Source organism: Oryctolagus cuniculus, chromosome 15 (genome assembly GCF_051225735.1).
Source record: "Oryctolagus cuniculus isolate XC-2025 breed Fujian yellow rabbit chromosome 15, ASM5122573v1, whole genome shotgun sequence".
In the NCBI taxonomy this organism is placed as follows: Eukaryota; Metazoa; Chordata; class Mammalia; order Lagomorpha; family Leporidae; genus Oryctolagus; species Oryctolagus cuniculus.
Genome location: NC_142881.1, coordinates 74,609,545 through 74,628,231, shown reverse-complemented (window position 1 = coordinate 74,628,231; position 18,687 = coordinate 74,609,545). Strand labels below are relative to the sequence as shown.

At 45.7% G+C, this 18,687-nt stretch overlaps 1 long non-coding RNA gene across 1 annotated transcript in view; it reads right to left on the bottom strand.

Moving 5' to 3' along the window:
• LOC149122072 (uncharacterized) overlaps nt 1-18,107 on the bottom strand; it is a 33,304-nt gene extending 15,197 nt beyond the window's left edge. The window contains exon 1 of the long non-coding RNA XR_016221718.1: nt 17,895-18,107. This is a non-coding gene — a long non-coding RNA (uncharacterized LOC149122072). The remainder of the gene's footprint in view (nt 1-17,894) is intronic.
• Between the last annotated feature and the right edge of the window lie 580 nt (nt 18,108-18,687).

Genomic DNA, 18,687 nt, shown 5'->3' with positions numbered 1-18,687 from the left:
AATCTTTAAAAAATAAAAGAAGTGACTCTGGTATGTCTGTGTATTATTTTCTTTACTGTATTTTATTGATAAGATCCCAATGGATGAACTTTTACATAGCTTGCATTCTTTTACTAGAGTAATCAGAGCTGTAGTAAATGATGTTATGCTTTTCATGGGGATACGCCTAGGACAAATTCCCATAAAGGAAACTTCCAAGGTAGAGTGAATGGAGCAGGCTTTGGGCACAGTACTTATGTCACCACTTGGGAAACACACATCCCCTAGCAAAGTGCCTGGTTCAAGTCCTGGCTGCTCTACTTCAGATCCAGCTCCCTGTTAACGTGCCTGAGAAAGCAATGGAAGATAGCCCAAATCCTTGGGCTCTTTCCACCCGCATAGGAAACCAAAATGGAGTTCTGGGCCCCTGCTGTTTACAGCTGTTTGGAGCATGAAACAGCAGTTAGAACATCTCTATCTCTTCCTCTCTGTCATTCTGCCTTTCAAATAAATAATGTTTTACAAAAAGCGTTCGCATGCTGGAAGTTCCTCTCCAGTGGGATTGCACTGCCAGGCAGTAGAAATTTCATGCTATGGGAGTCCAGGTGCAAGGTCATCACATCACTGGGGGCCTCACCTGTGGAAGTGAGGAATGTAGTTCTGGTGGCACCTGGTTAGTTCCCCAGAGAGTGACTTGTTATGGAGAGCAAGCCAGGGCCTTGAATCCCTCAGTCTTCCCAGCTGGCCTGGTCTCTCTTCTGCACCTGCTGCCACCACTCTGATGCCATCTGCCGTGAGCCCCACACCAGAAGCTGAACAGATGGGGCCACCTGATCCTGCCCTTTCAGCTTCCAACATGACGAGCCAAAAAACTTCTCATTATACATTTCTCAGCTTCAGGAATTTTTTAATAGTAACAACAAATAGACCAAGATACCTTGTTAATGGTACCTTTTAGCCATGAAAAAATCATTTTATTTTATCAGCCAATTTATCCATCTTTTCTCTTTAAGACTGCTGGATTCTGCGAGATCCTTTCAAATGCCTTTTCTACGTTAAGATTAAAAAGGTGTCTTCATGTTTACTTTTGGTTCTTTTATTTTTTCATTTGTGAAAGATTTTAGTACTCAATATATGGAGAATTTTTTTTTTGGTTTAAAGAGAGGTAGAAATTCAACTTCATTTTTTCCTGGTTATTACCTGAGTCAGTGCCTAAGTAACTACAGCTTCCACATGGCACTAGGAGGCTCTTTGCAAGCTCTCCCCTGAGGCAGCTGTGTTAGGCTCTTGCAATGCTTACCATTCCTCTCTGCAATGCTGAATGAATTACGCCAACAGGCAGCTCCAGATGTCTGAGGCTCTCCTCCACCTGTTTACTAGCCATTCCTAAAGATGCAGGGAGTGAGATAACTCAGGCCATCTTCCTGATGGGCAGAGACTGTCCACCAGCCAGAGAAAGGACGAAGCCCTCTCCCACACACCTCACTGCACCCTGTGTTGGCTTGCTGGCTGGAGGGGCAGTCACACTGAGACAAGGAGCAGCAGGCTTCCTTTCCCCATGCAACTGAATCCAGCAATGCTGATTCCCAGCCATGTAAGCCAGAGGTCTCAGTGGGTCTGGTGTTCAACTGTCCACCTGTGCTACAAGACGGCAGCAATAGACGTGAGATGGGCTTAAAGGATCCAGCAGATGATGAGCATGGCTTCCGGGGTGGGGAAGGAAGGAGCACCTAGAGCCTCAGCTTCTGAAGAGAGGCAAGCAAGAAACATGGCCACCCAAAGAGAAGGAAGCAGCGGTGTGCAGGTTGTCACGCCTGAGCGATTGCAAACAGAGGAGCACCACACACTGATAAACTTTGGAGTCCTTTATTGCCCAAGATTATGCCCTAAAGAACTCTTGACTCCAAAGCTCAAAGAAACAGGGTTTATAAAGGCAAAAACCACAAGGTTGGGGGAGGGGGAATACATGGTTACTAGGGTCAAGCTGACCTAAGGCCTTTGGGAAGTATCAATTACAACCTTGACAACAGACAAATTACAGTAATCCAGGTGCAGCTTATCTGTTTTAAGCTTAAGCAATCATACTAGGGAGTTTCTATGCTCTGCCAAGTGGGATGCAGTGAACGGTTATTGCCTGAGTACTGTTATTGTCTAGTTTTAGATCATAGTTTTAGAACAGCATATTTTAGAGCATAGTTTTAGATCACAGTTTTAGATCATAGTTTCAGCCCAGAATATCACACTGGGGGTGCTTTCTCAAGATGGAGTCCCGGGTGCTCAGAAACAGAGTCTCTACTGTCAAGGTGTTACTTCAAGAATAGCAGAAAAAAATATTTTAACTACAGGCTTCAGCTTCTCATTTAAATTAAGAGAAACACAGGGTCTGCAAACCAAGAGACACAGGGACAGGGACCTGGTTAAGAGAAGAAAAGTGTTAACAAATTGCAGAGGAGAAAATCAGTGAAGAGGAAGAAAAGCTCAAGAGCTTGTCTCTCAATGCTGAGAAGAACAAAGCTATAAACACACAGCAACTGCTGATGCTGTGGAATGAAGGGCACAGGGTTGGGGGCACTGCACCTGAGGGGTGGGGGCACAGGGCAGATAAGCAGTCATCAGAGAGACAGAGTGCTCTCCAACAGGCAAACAATATTCATGAAAAGGAGTGACAAGGGACTCTCTTCTGGCAAGTCTAAATGTTAACAAGAATAAAGAGAATCCCGTAAGCATGAATCGGGGGACAAGTGGCATGGGATGGGGATGGGAGTGGGGGGAGATTCAGATTTTCCCTGGATGACCAGTGTCTCCCTGGCAGAACACCAGACTTAAATGCACTTCAGCTGATCCAGAGACAAAGGAAACCAGGAAATCTGGTAGTGAATAATGAGATTCTGTAAGTACAGATTGGTCTAAATATTTGTTGTAGAGCTCAGAGTTGCGGCGCTGTGGGACAAGTCACCACTGGTGATGTCACCATCCCATATCAGAGTGCTGCTTTGAGTCCTGGCAGCTCTGCTTCTGATCCAGCACCCTGCCAGGGCACCTAAGAAGACAGCAGAAGATGGCTTAAATGTTTGGGTCCCTGCAGACCACATGGGAGACCCAATGGTGCTCCTGTCTCCTGGCTTCAGCCAGGCTCATTCCTGACTTTGCAGCCATTTGGGGAATGACCCTGCAGAAGGGAGCTTGCTCTCTCTCTCACCCTTTCAAATAAGTAAATCTTCAAAAAATTGTTGTAAATATGGTTCCAAGAAACACCAAAATCTATTATTAAACAGGATGGGGGCTGGTGCTATGGTGTAGAGGGTAAAGCTGCTGCCTGCAGTGCCAGCATCCCATATGGGCACAGGTTTGAGACCTGGCTGCCCCTCTTCTGATTCAGCTATCCCTCTGCTATGGCCTGGGAAAGTAGTGGAAGATGGCCCAAGTCCTTGGGCCCCTGCACCTGCATGGAGATCTAGAAGAAGCTCCTGGCTCCTGGCTTCAGATAGCTAACCTCCAGCCATTGCAGCCAATTCAGGAGTGAATCAGTGGATAGAAGACCCTCCTCTCTCTCTCTTTCTCTCTCTCTCTCTCTCTGCCTCTGCTTCTCTGTAACTCTGTCTTTCAAATAAATAAATAAATAAATCTTGAAAAAAAAGGAGGTAAAACTTAATAAAACATGATATCATAAAATAACTTTTGAATATGAAACTTAAGGGAAAGTAAATGTGTGTTCTTTTCTTATATTTAAATTTTCATGCTGATGATTAAAGGAAACTATAGTAAAGATTTTTTTTAAGTTTTTGTTTATTTAGTTAAAGTGACAGAGAAGAGACAGAGAGAGCAGAAGAAAGAGAGAGAGGGAGATTGATTTCCATTTATTGGCTCACTCCCTAAATGCCTGTAACAGAGCTGGGCCAGGACAAAGCCAGGAGCCAGGACTCAAGTATTTGGACCATCCTCCGTGGCTCCCCTACTCATATTAGCAGGAAGCCAGAAGGAAAGTGGAGGTCAGATTGGATCCCAGGCACTACCATATGAGATGCAGGCCTCCCATGGAGCAGCCAAACCAGCCGCACCACAAGGCCTACCTCCCAATGAGGCATTTTCAATTAAATCCTTTCAGTTGTAGAATTCAAAAAGTGTTTTGAATCTATAAATCATGACAAGGGAAAGAGAGAATCAAATAAGACAGTACATGTAGCAAAGAAATAGGAGTGGTAAGACTTTTGGCAAAGCAAAAACAAAATGAAAAAAATTAGGTTGAATGAACCTGACAAGTATAAATCACTAAATTACCATCCTAAACCAAGAAGACCACTTGCTCTCTGCCTTGAAAGTGTAGTTTCAAGCTGTTTTCAAAACTGTACAACAAAGTAACACAGAAAGGCTAGGACTGGCCCAAGGTCCCCCAGCCAGCAGGATCAGAGGTGTGATGCTTCTATTTCTACACCAACATAAATCCAAACAAATTCCCAACCTGCTAGATTGCCATCAATGTACATTCTGAGGCAACACAAATGGTTAACCTGAACGAAGACGATTATCCTGCCTTTGGTGGCAGTACATTCTACCAGGACACGCTAATATTCAGGAAAAAAGTTTATACACCAAATAACATAGCCTCAAATAGAATGAAGCAAAATCTGTTGGGAATAAAAGGGACTTTCAAAAATGCGACATTACATTCTGCTATATTCTGCACCACTTAACGTCTGTAAAAGACAAAATAGGAAAATTAAAGAAATGAAGCTCTCAAGTCCTAGTCTTCAAACTGTCCAAGGAACAGCCAGGAGGAGGGCCAAGGAAAGACAACAGAAGGCCAAGCTCAGACCCCTCCCTGCCTGGGTCACTTGTCCCTGACCTTGCCTTTTGGAGAGAACAGCCATGAGACAGCAGTGAGGCCCAGTTCTGTACTGCAGTTTACAAATCCCATGACACCACTCTGAAAGCCAGGTCCAACCTCGGGAGAGGTCAGAATTTAGCTTTAGTGCCTCTTTGTATACAGCAAGATCCCAGCAACCCCTGCAGCCCGCACGCAGGGGAGAGACGTGTGGCTGGGTGCACATTCAGAGCTCACCACGCAAAGGCTTTTGTGCTGAAATTCTGTTAGCAAATTTCCATATCCCAGTTGTCAATCAGCAATTGATAAGTAATTGGAAGGTAATGTGTTTTGATTTTTTTGTAAGCTAAAGAAGCTCAATGTGGCTGCACTGATGCAGTTTCCTGCCTTGCACCCCATGGAACAGCAGGGTTTTAAAAATCACTATTAAAGAAGTGATGGACTGTTGACAACAATGTTCTTTGAAACAGTTTTTAAAATGAGTTAAGACTTTTTTTGTTTTTCTAAGGTTTGGGGGAGGGTAGGCATATGCGAGAAATATTTTAGGAGGCATATATTGTTTTCAGTAGGAAAATCATGTAACAATGAAACATTTCAGACATCTGTTTTCAAAATGCACTTTTCCTTAGCACAGCCTTTTGTCAGAAAGCAGTTTCTCACTTGTTAAATGATTATCTTTGCCTTAAAGAGACAGATTAAATGTGTTTGTTTCTTTAAAAATACCTGCTTGGATGAAAGGAAGTCATCAATTTTGGGTTATCTTACTTTAAAAATATATATATATTTATTTACTTATTTATCTAATTTATTTATTTGAAAGGCAACCTACAGACAGGGAGAGACATAAAGAGATCTTCCAGCCATTGGGTCACTACCCAAATGGCACAACAGCCAGGGCTGGGCCAGGCTGAAGTCAGGAGCCTGGAACTCCATCCAGGCCTCCCACATGGGTATAGGGGCCCAAGCACTTGGGACATTTTTGCCGCTTTCCCAGGCATGTTAGCTGGAAGGTGGCTCAGAAGTGGAGCAGGCAGGATTCAACCCTGTGCCTCTGTGTTGCAGGCTGGGGCTTAGCCCGCTACACCACTTCACTGGCCCTGGACCACCCTTCTGTACGGGAAAACAATGCATCTCTCTGAATCTGAGGAATCTTTGAAACCCTTGCTGGAGACACCTGGCTGTCTTCCAGGAGGGGCAACCCCCTGCTCTCTACCAGGGGCAGAAGATCCCATCGGCTTTCTAACTGCTGCCAATGGCCCTTCAGGACCCACCTTAGTTGGGGTGTGTCCTAACCTGAGAAGAGATAATGGAAGACGTTCACACTTGGCACAACCCCTGACTACTCCTGCTCCCTTTTACTCCCCCAGCAGCCCCTGTTCCCTCTGTGGCTGCACTGATGCAGTTTCCTGCCTTGCACCCCATGAAACAGCAGGGTTTTAAAAATCACTATTAAAGAAGTGATGGGCTGCTGACAGACCATCTTCTCTAGTGCATTAGAGTGGCTCAGCTTTCATGCACACACACACATGTACACACACGCACACTCGTGCATATGCATATACACATGTGTGCACACACACGCACATATATGCACACCCATGTGAACGCGTATGTGTTCAAGCACACACACACACACATGCACGTGTGCACGTACTCTTACACACACACAGTGCACTGGGCAGTGAATTGCTGTCTATCCTGGTCTAAAAGGAAACACCTCGGAAACACCCATCTTCCATCCAACGACGGAGCAAACCTTCCCTATCAAAGAATCTGTTCTGAAACTTGTTTCTTCAAATATACGACAGATCTTACCTGCCTTCAAATACATTTTGTTGACAAAGAAATGCCCTTTTACTCTGTCAAGATAGGGTTTTCTGTATAAATTCAAAGACTGTTGCCATGAAAGGAAAAATAAATGTCCCTTATGATGGGTGGGGTTTGGTTTTTCACTATACAAAACAAAATCTCAGAATGGTTTATGTAGTCTAATAGATTTGCGATAAAGCTCATGGGGCTTAGACATGGCTGAGAAAGTGACAAACACTTATCTTGGGGGCCTGATGGCTCAGGCCTGCGAGGCCCTGCTGTCCTGAGGCTTTGCTGCCTGCAGGCAGCATTCCAAGGGCAGCAGGTGCACCCGGCACCTTCTGCTTCCCAGGCCCGAGTAGGGAAGACCCACCTGGGGCTGAGAGAAGCATCGCTCTCCTGCTTTGCTTTGTGTACTAGTGCTCACCTCATTAGGATCATCTTCTATCTCTGATCGTTTTGCAAGAATCTTTATAATCCTCTTTTCCATTTGGGAGGAATGAGTTTTGTTAAAGCCAGAACATTATCTTCACATCAACCTAGCCGGGAGCAGGTAAACCGTGATGCATCACAACAGGCTAGAAGCTGATAAAGGCAGGGTGAAGATGTGTCAACCCTCCTGCCTGGAAAATTCCACACAGAAGTGAAAATGTAAGATAGGAAATACAAGCAGAGAAAGCGAGCACACCTGCACAACTTTAAAAATAGAGAAGACAGAGAATGAGAGGCAGAGGGTTTTTTAATAGAGAATTACATTTTTTAAAAGTCCATGTATACGTACTTAGAAATATAAAGGCATAAATGAACAACACTGATCCAAGATTAAGTGAGAAAATTTGACAACATTAACATACAGGGAAAAAATGTGAAAATATTGCTAAAAATTTAAGTTCACTTAAGATCTTGGATATTAATCATTTTCCCAGTAACTCCCTTCTTTTTTTTTTTTTTTTTTTTTTTTTTTTTTTTTTTTGACAGGCAGAGTGGACAGTGAGAGAGAGACAGAGAGAAAGGTCTTCCTTTGCCGTTGGTTCACCCTCCAATGGCCGCCACGGCTGGTGCACTGCGCTGATCCGATGGCAGGAGCCAGGAGCCAGGTGCTTTTCCTGGTCTCCCATGGGGTGCAGGGCCCAAGCACTTGGGCCATCCTCCACTGCACTCCCTGGCCATAGCAGAGAGCTGGCCTGGAAGAGGGGCAACCGGGACTAGAACCCGATGTGCCGGTGCGGCTAGGCAGAGGATTAGCCTAGTGAGCCGCGGCGCCAGCCACTCACTTCTTTTTTTTTTTTTTATTTTTGACAGGCAGAGTGGACAGTGAGAGAGAGAGACAGAGAGAGAAAGGTCTTCCTTTGCCGTTGGTTCACTCTCCAATGGCCGCCACTGCAGCTGGCGCACCGCGCTGATCCGATGGCAGGAGCCAGGATCCAGGTGCTTTTCCTGGTCTCCCATGGGGTGCAGGGCCCAAGCACCTGGGCCATCCTCCACTGCACTCCCTGGCCATAGCAGAGAGCTGGCCTGGAAGAGGGGCAACCGGGACAGAATCCGGCGCCCTGACCGGGACTAGAACCCGGTGTGCCGGCGCCGCAAGGTGGAGGATTAGCCTATTGAGCCACGGCGCCGGCCACTCCCTTCTTTTTAAACATTTATTGTATTTTGAAGGGCAGAGGGACATACACACAGAAAGACAGAGAAAGAGAGAGAGACAGACTGAGAATACCTTCCATCTACTGGCTTATTCCCCAAATGGCCATAACAGCTAGGGCTGGGCCAGGCCAAAGCCAGGAGACAGGAACTCCATCAGGGTCTCCCACATGGGTACAGAGGCCCAAGTACTTGGGCCATCTTCTGTTGTTTTTTCAGATGTATTATCAGGGAGCTGGATAAAAGAGGAGTAGCCAGAGCTTGAAACAGTGCTAGAATGTGGGATGCAGGTCTCTGAAACATCACTTAATCTGCTGCATCAGGCTAAACCCTGCCTTCAAATCTCTTAAGAAAAATTCTTCTGGGCTGGTGTTGTGGCATGGAGGATTAGGCCACTGCCTGCGATACCAGCATCCTTATGGGCTCTAGTTTATATCCTGGCTGCTCCACTTGTGATCCAGCTTCCTGCTAATGTGCCTGGGGAAGGCAGCAGAAGATGCCCCCAAGTGCTTGGGCCCCTGGCACCCATATGGGAGACCTAGATGAAGCTCCTGTTTCCTATCTGTGGCCTGGCCCAGCCTTGGATGTTGCAGCCATTTGAGGAGTGAACCAGTGGATGGAAGATTCTCTCTCTCTCTCTGAGTGTCTCTGTAACTCTGCCTTTCAAATAAATCTTTTTTAAAAATTTGTCCGTTACAAAGCTGAGAAAGGAGCACAAAACAAAGAAACCCCATAAAATAGCTGGAAATACAAATGAAATGATTTGTAAAATTGAATCTATTATACAGTCAACTAAAGATACAAGGGGGCTATGTAAATAAAGATCTATGCCAAAAAAGGATGTTTACTATTTGTGAGTCAATGAAAATACTGTGGCATATCAATAAGTTATAAAAAGAAAAACTATATTATTCCCTGAACAGAAGCAGGAAAAATGTTTGATAAAATCAACATCCTATTCACAGCTAGGGGAAAAAAAATCTCAGTAAAACTAAAGCATATGTATTTTTAAAGATTTTATTTATTTATTTGGAAGGCAGAGTTACAGAGAGGGAGATCTTCCATCCACTAGTTTATTCCCCAAATGTCTGCAATGGCCAGGGCTCGGCCAGGCTGAAGTCAGGAGCCAGGAGCTCCATCAGGTCTCCCATGTGGATACAGCGGCCCAAGCACCGGGATCATCTTCTGCTGCTTTCCCAGGTGCATTAGCAGGGAGCTGGAGCAGAAGCAGAGTGGCTAGGACTCTAACTGGTGCTCCAATATGGGATGCTGGCATCATAAGCAGTGGCTTAACCTGCTGTACCATAATACTAGCTTCAATATTTACTATGTTCAAAGATCAACCAAAATAGCTATCCAAACCACTAAGAGGGGTCATAATGGGTTAAGCTGCCACCTACAACCCCAGCATCCCATATGGGAGCTGGTTCAAGTCCCCGCTGCTCCACTTCTGATCCAATTCCCTGCTAATACACCTGGGAAAGCAGCCAAAGATGGCCCAAGTGCTTGGGTCCCTGTATCTATGTGGGATACCAGGATGAAGCTCCTGGCTTTGGCCTGGCCCAATCCCAGCTATGGCCATTTTGGCAATTTGAGGAGTGAACCAGTGGATGGAAGATTCTCCTCTCTCTCTTTCTCTCCCTCTGTAACTCTGCCTTTCAAATAAATAAATCTTCAAAAATACAGCAAGAGAGCTCAACAAGATGATAATTACAAAATAAATAGGCATAAACCATCCAATTTTTATACAATAGAAAAACATTGATAATTTAATATGGGTGAAAATCATTCATAACAACAAATATAATGTAAAACACTTAACATTCAATTAATATGTGACAAAATTATGTGAAGAAAATTACTTAATGTTCTGTAAAAATAAAGCTTGAAAAACAAAAAGCTGTATCATAACCATACATGGAAAATTAAGTACAAAACTATTTTGCCTATTAATAAAATAAAATAGCAATGAAATTTTTGAGGAGCTCACCAAAACAAATGTATTTCCTCATAAAAATTGAGGAAGAAAAATTTCTACTTTTAAAAAGAAGAGAATAATATGTATTTCTGATCACATAAACGTGGCAGTAATGAAGAATTAAAAGGCATTAAGGAAGGCAAAAAATGGAGAAACTCAGAAAATAACCAATGTATTTGTAATACTACTTATATAGTAAGAGAGGCATTGGGGTTCAGTGCATAAGAGCTTTATTTAATAAATCATGCTGGGATAATTGCTTGAACACTTAAAAATAATAAATTAGATCTCTACCTAATTCCACACACTAAAATAAATTGCAAAGCATTTATGAGCTAAATCTAAGAAGACAGAGTGAGTCTATAGCCCAGAGTGTAGGGTTTAGACAAGGGGCTGGGGGCACAGGGACAGGAGCAGGGGACCTGCCCCAGTTTCCCTGCAGGGAGCTGGCTCTTCAGGGGCTGTTCCAGGAAAGCTGATCTTGCAACTTTGGACTCAGCAGGACCCAGACCTCTAAAGGCACAGAAAGCTGGGAGACACCAGCCAGCCTGGAGCTGTGAATGACAATCAATGGGTAATGCTTGCACAAAAAGGGCCTGTGCACTGCTCACTAAGTCCTGGATACTCCCCTAACCCCTGCTACAAGAGCCCAGGCAGACTGCTTCTTGGTGGAGGCAGTTTCTTTAGGGAACTAAACTTTTCCACAGTCACCTTTGCTTGTCCCCAGGAAACAAGGCTTTTCTCCAACAGCACCTGTGGAGGCTGAGTACTCCCGGGCCCCACAGGTGACCAGGCCCAGGGCCTGCTAACAAATAGCTCTGTGACCTCAGAGTAAAGCAGATCATTGTAAACATAGGAATAAAGGACCAAAGGATCAGGAGAAGTCTGGTTAGTTTTACTACCCCGGATTTTTAAGCTTCTGAACATCTATAAATACCCTAAACAAAACTGAGAGTACTGGTGAAATAGAAAAATAAACAGCAAATGAAATATACAAGGATACTCAAAGAGTTTGTGGAAAATAGAATCAAAAGATAAGTTTATTTTGGTGCAAGGAAATTTTTAAATTTGTGTATACAAGCAGCTTTTGAAAAGTTCATGGAAAATGCATATTTATAAAGAAACTGCATAAATTTCAACATATTTTGCAGCCAAATAAATTTACCTTTTCATCCCATTTTTCCACAAACTTTCTCTTTAAAAAAAGATTTATTTATTTTTTATGTGAAAGGCAGAGTTACAGATAGGTCTGCCATCAGCTGCTTCATTCCCCAAATGGCCACAGGGCAAGGGGGCAGGTCAGGCTGAAGCCAGGAGCCAGGAATTCCAACCAGGGCTCCCGTGTGGGTGGCAGGGGCTCAAGCATTTGGGCCATCTTCCACTGCTTTCCCAGGTGCATTAGCAGGGAGCTGGATCAGAAGCTGGGACCTGAACCAGCACTCCTATGGGATGCTGGTGACACTGGAGCTAGCTTAACCCACAACACCACAGTGCCACAGCATCACACCTGCTACACACACACACACACGCAAACTTTCTAAGGATTCTCTTATCTCATACATGAGCAGGCACTTTGCATTGTAGTGGGTTCTCCAGCAGACAGCCTGGCAAAGGGCACAAGAAGCCAACTTTTAAGAAAATGAATGAAATGCAAGCACAACATAAAGGAATAGTTCAGCTCCTATGAAATCAAAATAATGGAGCACAGCACACCAATGAGGCGGTGTGGTTTGCACAGTAGATGGACCGTGGATGTTTTTGTTTTTGCCTTGCTTGGAGTGGCCTTGGACCCAGGTTAGTGAGGCACAGCAGGAGGGCCATCCGTCTTGGCAGAGGATGCAGACCCAGGCTGCCTATCCAGGAGCCGCTCTGAGCCATCGACCCTGGGTGTCTCATCAGGCCACATGCTCCAGGAAGCATTGTAAGAAACTACTTAGAGGAGTGCATGAGATGCTTGTCAATCACATCCATCACAGGCATTATCCATAATACCAGAACCAGTAGCAGCAACCTAAATATCTACCAACAGATGGTGCAGCAGCAAGGGACAGGTGCAATCATCAGTGGCTCACTCCAGGGTGAAACAGTGACACAGTACCGGGCAGCAGATTATGTAGTGGGTGAGTCTCCAAGGCATGCTAGAGAAGGTGAAGGCAGCCCCAGTGTGCAGTCCACTCACCTGCTGGCTTATGAGAGGAGAAACAGAGACTGGCTTAGCAAATAAGAAAATACATCCTAATTTAATTTTGTTCCATGCTCCTTTTCTGCACTTCAGGTTTTACGGTGAGCATGGATTACATCTATAAATTCAAGGGAAAATAATAAATCTTTCAAATTTACTCTTCCAATGTCTTTTTTAAAAACACATTTGCCTCCAAAGTTAGCACCTTAGCACACTCCCAAATAATCCATTATTCATTCAGATAAACTCAGGTCATCTGTCCAAAATTCCAAAATTCCAAGGGCTGACCACAACAGTTTCAGACCTTCCACCTCCTTTTGGCTCTGATCTAACTGACACAGAACATAATATAACACACTGGCAGGAAAAAAGTATACAATGAAGTTGTTTCCTTTTAACCCGCCAATGGGGAATTTACATTCTAGCAAGCACTTCTTGCTAAACCTGCACAAGTATATTACAAGTCTTGTAAAACTGCCCATAAAGTTTTGACTCAGTTTTAAAAGACAATATGTAACAAATAGGCTCAATTGGGGAAAAAAACACATCATTTAAAAATTCCCTGATGCCATGCTGCCAATGCAGCCATCACATGGGAGTTAAAATTTCTCCTTCAGGGAAGGAGAGAACTTCCACTTTGCTTATTGCCCTGTCTAAATACTGATGGAGTTTGTGGACTCAAAAGCTTCCATAGCCTTGGCAGCTCATGACAAGAGCCTTGAGTGATCACTGACGTCATAAATAAGATTGTCAATGGTTAAATCAACATCAGGAGTCACTGTGCACTTGCTCCCCAATGTAGGACTTCTGTCCTTAATGTGTTGTACTATGAGAATTAATGATAAAACTTGTCTTCAAGCAATGCTTTATACTTTGTGTGTCTGTGGGTGCAAACTGTTAAAATCTTCACTTAGTGTAGAGTTAATCTTCTCTATATAAAGACAATTACAAATGAATCTTAATGAAAAATGGTCTGGGAGAGGGAGTAGGAGGTGGGATGGGAGTGGGGGTGGGAAGGTGGGTATGGGGGAAGAACTGCTGTATTACGAAAGTTGTACCTATTAAATTTATATTTATTAAATAAAAGCTTTTTTAAAAAAAGCTCTCCTTCAGGGGTCTGCCATGTAGCGCACTGGACTAAGCCAGTGCAATGCCTGCAATGCCAGCACCCCATATGAGTGCTGGTTGACTCCAAGCTGCTCCCTTTCCAATCCAGCTCCTTGCTAACACACCTGGGAAAGCAGCAAAAGATACTCAAAGTGCTTGGGTCTCTGCTACCCATGTGGGAGACCCAGATGGAATTCCTGGCTCCTGGCTTCAGCCTGGCCCAGCACCAGCTGTGTGACCACTTGGGGAGTGAAACAGTAGGTGGATGATCTTTCCGTCTCTCCCTCTCTCCCTGTAACTGCCTTTCAAATAAGTAAATCTTTTGTAAAAAAAAAAAATTAAAAAATATATAATAAGATTTCTCTTTCAATCTGTTTGGCAGAATATAACATAGCAAAGCAAAACAGATCAACCAGGACCAGCAGCCTTCAGTCCTCAGCAGAACTATCACAGCCCTCCACCAACCTGCAAGGGAGCCACAGGGCACTTAAGGCATGGACAGCCTCTCCTTTCACCCAGCTTCCAACTTCAAGTGCAAACTCCAGGCCAGGAGCAATCAGCTCTCAGAGCACCAGAGCCCAGGAAGGTGCTTATCCAGAATCCTCCATGTTCCAACAGCCCAGAGCCCAAACGAGTGATGGGAAGATGAGCCCAGATGGTGGAAGACAGAGAGACAAGCGAGGCAGAGTGTATGACCGTCAAAAAGGACTCTGAACTTACACCCAAAGGAACGAGCTCAGGGCAGCACTCTGAGTCTCTCCAGTAAGGACCCAGGCACTGTGCTTAGATGCATTCTTCCTTGAACCTCTCAGGCAATTGAGATGAGAGGTGAAGCAATCTACTCACATCACAAGCCAGGAATCGGAGTGCATGATTTGAACACAAATCTAGCTGCAAAGACCCTGCTTGTCTGTCAGCACACTTCCTGGGAAACAGCCTGCGTGGCTCCAGCAGGGAGAAGCAGCTCACACAGGGGTCCTGGACAAGGAAGTAAGGGCTGAGTGCCGTGGACCCACCTTCTCCCCTCTTTGCCCTGCCTACTTTTTCTCTGCATCTCTGCAAGCCTCCTGTCTCCTAGTCTGCATTGTCCTATGCCCCTTGTCTGGGCTGCTACCAGCCTTGTCATTTCTTTCTCCCAGCTGTGCACCTGCTGCTCATGGAGCTGAATCTGTGTTGCCCCTGCCCTCTCCCTTTGCATACACCACAACAAAGTTCTGAATGGCCAGCTGCATAGACGCTCTCGTAATAAAGAGCATTTTCAAGAAAAGTAAAAGGAAGGAAAACTACTGCATAGAATGAACTACATATATGAGGATACTTCAATAAGTTTGTGAAAGGGGTGCACATTCGGCACAGGGGTTGAATCGCCACTTGGGATGCCCACATCCTGTATCGGAGTGCCTGGGACTAAGTCCTACCTCAGCTTCCAATCCAGTTTCTGGCTAATTTGCCCCCTGGGAGGCAACAGGTTAAAGCCCAAGTAATTGGGTCCCTGCCACCCACTGGAGAGACCTGGATTGGGTTCTATGCTCCTGGCTTCACCCTTCACCCTGACCCAGTCCTGGCCATTGCAGGCATTTGGGAAGGTGAAACAGTGGATGGAAGATGTGTGTGTGTGTGTGTGTGTGTGTGTGTGTATGTCTTTCAAATGATTTTTTAAAACTGAAGAAAATGTAATTCAAAGACAAATCTTTGCACTAAAATAAAACTTTTCTTAAAGATTTATTTATTTGAAAAGCAGAGTTAAAAACAGAGAGAAGGAGAGTCAGGAAGAAAGAGAGAGAGAGAGAGAGAGAGAGAGAGAGAGAGAGGTCTTCCATCCACTGGTTTACTCCCCAGTTGGCTGGAACAGCTGGAGCTGCACCAATCCAAAGCCAGGAGCCAGGAGCTTCTTCCAGGTCTCCCATTGGGTGCAGGGGCCCAAGCACTTGGGCCATCTTCCTCTGCTGTTTTCCCAGGCCATAGCAGAGAGCTGGATTGGAAGTTGAGCATGGCCGGTGCAGCAGCTCACTAGGCTAATCCTCCACCTGCGGCACTGGCACACCAGGTTCTAGTCCCGGTCAGGGCACAGGATTCTGTCCCGGTTGGCCCTCTTCCAGGCCAGCTCTCTGCTGTGGCCAGGGAGTGCAGTGGAGGATGGCCCAAGTACTTGAACCCTGCACCCCATGGGAGACCAGGATAAGTACCTGGCTCCTGCCATTGGGTCAGTGCAGTGCACCGGCCACAGCACACCGTCCACAGTGGCCAATGGAGGGTGAACCAACGGCAAAGGAAGACCTTTCTTTCTGTCTCTCTCTCTCACTGTCCACTCTGCCTGTCAAGCATGAATTTCAGTTTTCTGTGCCATAACAGACCTACCATTTAAATTCATTTTCCACAAACTTTATTTGTGAAGTAGAATGACAGGCAGATCTTCCATCTTTTTTTCACTGATGTGGCCACCACAGCCAGGCCGAAGCCAGCATCTCAGAACTCCATCCACGTCTCCCATGTCCGTGGCAAAGGACTCAAGTACGTGAGCTATCATTTGCTGCTTTCACAGGTGCATTACATGGAGTCAAATTAGAAGTGGAGCAGCTGGGACTCAAACCAGCACTCCAGCATGGGATGTGGGTGTCTCCAGCTAAGCCACATCACCTGCTCCTTCTACAAACTTTCTGAAGTAGCTTCATACAGTTCACTAAATAAAGGAGCCTGATACATGGATATAGCTATAGCTATAGCTACAGAAACAGAGGCCATCAAGACCAAATCAATTTGGGAAGCAGCAGTCTTATCTCCTCTTTACCATGTAGATGAACACGCCTATTAAAAGGCGGCAAGGTCCTCCATAAAGGATCATTTTCTTATCCCAAATTTCCTTAAGCACCAAGTCCTCCTTGGAGAACATTTCTTAACATTTCATGGAATACTGGAAATACAATAATCAATTAAGGAACATGGTTTGAGAAAGGCTGAAAGCCATGGTAGTGGCAGAAGAGTGTGCCAGGGAGGCCAAAGAGTGTGCCTACTGCAGCCATGTTCTCTCTTCTTCTTCAGCTGTCTGGTCTACCTCTCCCCTGGCCACCATTCACCAATGGTCAGGGAGATGTGGACTTGTCCAGACACTGGCTCAATTCTCTAGGTTGAGGATGAGTGACTAGCTTCTCTGGACATTGGATTCCTTACTGGTCAAATGAGTGTGATGATGCCTGGATTTGTACCCACCTATCAGGCCTGAACCTCAAGAATACATCTTGCTGAACACATGAGTGCAACCCACACCCTTCTAACCAGTCTCTCCTGAGTTGCTCTCCTCCACCAGCAGTCGATATGCTTCCTGCTGAGAGTCTTCATCCTCCGTGTCTAAAATTGCTTCGAGTTTAGCCTTGCAAGCGCTAACTCCGGCAAGTGTGAGTCTATTTCTTGAGCTATTTCCATTTTCCATTTGTTAGAGACAGATGCATGCAATTACTGGAACTTCCTTCCAAAGCACTCTGCAGATATCTGAGACAGAACACCTTCTCTTGGCTGCTACACAGGAGTGGAGGATTAGGGCTGTTGACAGTCCTACCTATAAGAGAAGAGCTTCCAACCTAAATTTTCCTAAAAATCTCCCTTCTTGGGATTTCTGTGCTCCAGGACTGTGTCCCGTATCCCATCCTCAAACCCTCCTTGTCTTCATAAATTGGTTTTAAAGCTGTGCCTCCTGCCTTGTTGGGTTTGCTGTGCCTTCCAAGCCTCGTGCTCCCTGTGCAACTGCTCCCCTCATAACAGCCTACACAGCTTTCAAGGTGTAGTAATTCATCTTGGACACAGATGTGAAGTCACCCTTTAATCTTGGAGAATATAACATGGTATGTAATTACTCAGAGACTAGAACATGGAAACACAGTTACATTTTCCTTGTTACATATTAGAACAAAGGAGACCTTACCTGGGTCCCTCCTGCTCCCATGTCCTTGCATTTCCATTCCTGGGGAAATACCAAGGCACTAAGCTCCTTTCCACATGCTTTGGGATGGGAAAATATTCCTGACAGAAGGCCAGGGTGTGAAGCCTTGAGTTACCCAGGAAGCTGAGTAAAAGAGCCCCCTGGGCTTTGCCCTCCATTCTCAAGGCTTCCTATGTATTGTGAATCTGAATCAAAAGCTTGGCCCCAGCCCCTAAGTGGGGTTGAAGCACTGGAAGAGCAGGGACTAGGGAGACAGAGACTTGGATGAAGATGCCTGACCCATTCTTTAAGCCTGGGGGAGCCCAGCTCTGGACTGGAGTGTCTTTGAAAATGGCTGGCTTCTTTCTTCCTTTTGAAACCACCCGCAGGGTCCTCAACACCCCCAGATGCCACCACCACCACCGGAGATGCCCAGGAGCCCATGTGAGGGGAGTTTTCTCACCTCTGCCAGGTGCAGGAGAGGCCTGGAGCAGCACATAGCACTGCTGGTCACACAGAGCTGACCCAGTCTCCCCACACATTCCTGGAGCACACTCTGCACTGGGCAGGTGAACAGGGGTGACAGCAGCTGTGGGAAGAGCCTAGCCCTGCCTCCACCTGGGCTGTGCAACAGAAAGGGAGACTCCCTGAGCAGCTCAGATCCTCCTTAGGGGCAGCTTTTGAATCCTTTTCCCCAGGTTCATCATTTCAACCCATTCCTTCCTCCCCATTCTCACCATCACAGCTTGGGGAGGCTCGGTTCTCCCCACCTGTAAGCAGTCTCTCCATCCCAGCCACATGCTCCTGCAGGCTCCACCTTACTGACCCAGGCAGCACTTCAATAACAAGAACCTGGACAAGGTTAAACTGCAGTGCAGGCACCAGCGTCTCCTTCTCCAAGCCCATCTACCCTGGTCTCCTTCTTCTTTCACCACATCTCATATTCCATGCTCCACAAACAGCCACAGAGATCAGCTCACTGCAGTGAGGTCACAGCATCTTCCAGCTTCACCTCTCTTAGAGGGGAATTCAGGTCAGGGGCTGTGTGGATGCTCCCCACCTCAGTCCCTGCTCCTGCCTTCTGGCCATTTATTTCCTCTCTCTGTTGCCTGCTCCATTCATTCCCAGCCTTGCACTGGCTCCTTCATGCTGGAATCCACTTCCCAGACCCTGAATAGCTGATCCCTCTGCTCACTGCTGTCACTCTGTGGAAGCCTTCCCTGACCACACTAAGGAGGACCACACCCATGGAGGTG